This window comes from Physcomitrium patens, chromosome 16 (assembly GCF_059467195.1).
Source record: "Physcomitrium patens ecotype Gransden chromosome 16, ASM5946719v1, whole genome shotgun sequence".
NCBI lineage: Eukaryota > Viridiplantae > Streptophyta > Bryopsida > Funariales > Funariaceae > Physcomitrium > Physcomitrium patens.
In genome coordinates, this window is record NC_143425.1 from 3,579,927 (window position 1) to 3,584,161 (window position 4,235).

The following is a 4,235-nucleotide window of genomic DNA, read 5'->3' on the forward strand; positions in this document are numbered from 1 at the left end:
AAAAATTATAAAATATATCTTCTACTTATTAATCATCTTTCTATATTGTGAGTCACCAAATCGATTCACTTATGTATTTAGTACAAAAACTACAATTATTATGCTTAAAAACACAATATATGGTGAGTAATACAAGAATTCTTGAACAAATAGAGATTAGAATGATAGTTGTAGAAATATGTTTCATGGTCTTTGATTGTTGTGATTAAAGTAGAAAGTTAAGGTGGAATCCTTGATCCGAAACAACCCAAAAAGAAAAAAATAAAAAGAAAACACCTTGATAGTTTCAGACAAATAAAATAGAAGAAAAAACAAATAGAAAAGAAAAGAAAAAGGTTGAGAGTAGGGAGAGAAAAAAAAAAAAGAAAAAATAAGGGGTAGGAAGATAGAAAAAATAGAAAAGAAGAGTAGGAATAAGAAGAAAAAAGAGAAGAAGAAGAAGAAGGAAAAAGAGAAGAAGAAAAGATGAGGGAAAAGGCAAGAGGCTCTCCCTGAACCTCGGGGGCTTCATTGCCGACAAAGGTCCGGGCCGCCCCCGGACCCCTTCTCTCTCTTTCTTCATTTTTTTGTGGTATTTTGTGTGTAAATTCCGACTCCAACTGGAACAAAGTTTTTTTCTCCGAGTTTTTCTCACGTGCATGTGTGGTTGCGGGTAGTTTTTGACTCGGTCGAGGTTTTGCGCTGCAGAATCCTGGTTTTTTGATGATCAATATGAGCTCCTCCAAAACGTGGGTGTTAGATTGTTGCAGTTCTAGTCCGATAGAACTTTGGTGGGTTTTTCATTGTGTCTAGAATATGGTCTTTTGGTGGTGGCGGCTGTGTTAAAGTCATTCCATCGGGATTATTGGCTATACGGAGGTGCAGTCCAGTTTTCTTGTGTTCTTCGTCCCGTTGAGGTGCTATGGAGCAATATCTTTTTGTTCTGTGATCAGCGAAGACGCCAGTGATTTGGCTGCGGCAATTTTTTCTTGCATCGTGGAGTTCTTGGGTTGCTCTCACGTGGCGTTTCTGGTTGTTGTTGTTTATTTATTTATTTATTTATTTTTAATTCAAGCATTAGCGATTGTGCGGTCAAGGCGACCCTTCTGTTTTTTTTTTTTTTTTTTTTTTTTTTTCTCGCTCTTATTCTCTGAATTCTAAAAGAGGCATTGGCACTGGAGAATAAAAAGTGCTAGCTGGGTTGCTATTGGTATTTTACACTGATTCTTCTTTGTTTTTGTTACGAAAGGCGTCTCCGACTTCTTAGGCGGCGTTGTCGATGGACTCTCTATGTGGCGGCGTTGGAAAGGCCAAATTTGAGTTCTGTAACTTGGCTATCGGGAATCAAAACTGATCGATCTAGCGACAACGGCAGTAGAGCGGAGTCGGGGAAGGCAGAAGTCAGATTCATGGTTGTTGTTTAAGGTGCCTCTGCAAAGAAGCTTGGTGTATTCATGAAGTGGGGATCCAATTGGACCAACTTGTAGTCTTCTGAGCAGTAGCGCTAATCTTTGATAGCTTATTGTTAGATGTGGAAGTGCAATAGAGATGCTGATTCAAACGCCAAACTCTTATGCAATTGTTTAGACTTGAGCTGCGCGTTTTGGTAATTGACGCTCGTAGTTGGAGTTTGTTGAGTTGGATATCTCGTATAGTAGTTGATCTAGTAGGGTTGCGGTGGTGGTCACCAAGAACCTCATGTTGTGAAGCAAAGATCACTCAAATTGTTCTTTTTTAAGAGGTAAATTGGTTAGAATTGCGTCCTTGAGGATACGCTACATTGATTCGTGAAGAAGAATCTGCGGATTACTAGTTGTGCCAATAATTCATTGCAATTTGTTTTTAATCTTAGATAGGTGGAAAAGAAGGAATGTAAAGTAGTTATTGACTTGGAATCCTACTTGGTGTACTGGAGTAAGTTATCACATTGCATTAAGATATTTTTCAGTCTGCATTTGTGTCACGTTACTGCAGAATCGCTCATCCTTCCTTATAGTTTCAAAGCTACTCCACTTGCAGCTAAATTTTTCAATTAGATCTACTAGTTGTATCAATCTTAACTTGCATTGGCAAGTGTGATTTTGTTGCATTCATACGGAGGTGCTGTATAGTATTTTGAGGATCTCCGTACCTTCATTTTTGGTCCACTCAAGAAAATGAAGTTCTGGATACTTTTTGGTTTACTCTATCAAAGATGCACTTAGTTTGCTTGATTTTTATATGAAGTTTGGTTCAAACCTCTACAGAATTTGATTCCATGACTTATAGCTAGAGTCTAGAGACATAGATCTCGTCTATTGACAACACTTCAAAATTTTTGGCAACGACACTCACTTGACTGTGTTGAAGTTCGAAAGCGGAGTGCAAGAAGCTCCAGCAAGGATCAATGGTCGTTGGCGGAGGAGCTCGTTGCAGGAGCTAGTCACACCATACACCTTCTCAGTAATAACTCAAGCATAGGCGGATGAAATAGGATCTAATAAATCTAGTTGAAGTGGATAAATAGTTGAATTAGGGTTAGGATTGAATCAGGTTAGTTGGATGAAGAATTGAATTTATATTAATAATTTAAATTTATGAAAATTATTTAGATGAAATTTCATACTTGAATGAAGTATTATACTTGGATGAAAACTTATTTAAGGATGAATTTTTGGTTGATGGATGAATTTTAATTAACAAACAAATAAAAATAAAAATATAATAAAAATATAAAAAAAATAATTAAATAGTCAATTAAATTTTTAATGCATGGATTTTAAAATAACTTACTATTGTAAATGTGAGTTGTGGTGAAGTTTTTTGCTTGACTATTTGGATGATCTAAAAAGAGTAAAAAGTAAATTGATTAGGATACAATAAGAGCTATTAATAATAAAAAAATTATATTTAATTAATTTATTATAAACTAAAATAAACTTCCAACTAGTAGAAGTTTATTTTAGCTTAAATATATTAATTATGATTATTATCCACAATTTGATACTTTTAACTACTTAAAACTTTATAATCTTTCAATGAATGATTTAGAAAATTATTTATCAAAGGTACATGCAACAATAAAGGCACAATTAAAAAAAGATCAAGAACAACAAAAGATCAACATTGATATCTATTACAAGAAACAACCTCAATGCCACATTGGCAACAAGATATAATTACTTCATTGTAATTTCTCTTGTGAAAATTTGGATTACTATAAATTTGGACCATTTCTTATTTTTACATATATCAAAAATTTCATATTAATTATACCTATGAAAATCCATGAAAATCCTTTTAGTATTACATATGTCTCTTTTTGAGCTATAAAAGACAATAGATGTATAAAAAAAAGTCAAATGTTTCACCTCCCTATAGAAATAGACAACAATAATATTAGTGAATATACTTAGGAGCCATCTAAGAATATTGCAAATGATATACAAAATTTTGATGTTTTTTTTATTAATAATATCTATCAAAACCAAGATGAAGAGTTAAGAAATTTTTTATTTTAAAGAAAAGAAGGTTCAATATTTTTTTTATTTTTTATCTTCAATCCTTGTTTATAATTGTGATGTTAAACAAATGAGGAATCATCAATCAACAAATTCAAGTTAAGATGTATCTTTTGTTGATTTATTAGTAAAACTATTGACGTTGTCACATCTTTTATAACAATGTAATATAAATAAAGATCCTCAAAAATGACAATATTTTTTGAATAGATGGCAAGATTCTATGTGTTTATTAAAACCTTAAAAGAGACTTTTAATGTTTAGTAATATTATTGAAAATAGAAATGATTCATAATGGTATTTGATATTCTTTATTTGAAGAAATTTATAAAGGCATCAACAATAATTAAATAATATGATATTTTTCTTACCTTAATATTAAACATTATTAATGGTTGAAGGAACTTATCAACTACTTTCAACGTGAACAAAGATCAAAGTATGTAGTAAATACAAAGTTGTCACATCTTAGACTTTTTCAACATGTAATCAATACTTTTGATAGAACTTATTTTTAGAAATAAGAGTAATTTTCTGAATATATATATATATATATATATATATATTAATATTAGTATTTACTTAGATAACAAGAATTAGATATGTATAGATAAATTTGATAATTTCTTATAGATAAGCATCTTTGAAGCTTCATAAATGTGAATTTAACTTCCTAAGTATTTTTAGGTGATTATTAGGTTGAAAACTTAGCTAACCAGTTTGCAATATTAACTACTTGTTTTATAAGTTGGCTAC

At 31.5% G+C, this 4,235-nt stretch overlaps 1 long non-coding RNA gene across 1 annotated transcript; it reads left to right on the top strand.

The window, feature by feature from the left end:
- Window positions 1–753: 753 nt before the first annotated feature.
- Window positions 754–1,933, top strand: LOC112293295 (uncharacterized). Its single transcript, XR_002972969.3, has 2 exons — window positions 754–1,011; window positions 1,229–1,933. It is a non-coding gene; the product is annotated as an uncharacterized LOC112293295 (long non-coding RNA).
- Window positions 1,934–4,235: the final 2,302 nt, after the last annotated feature.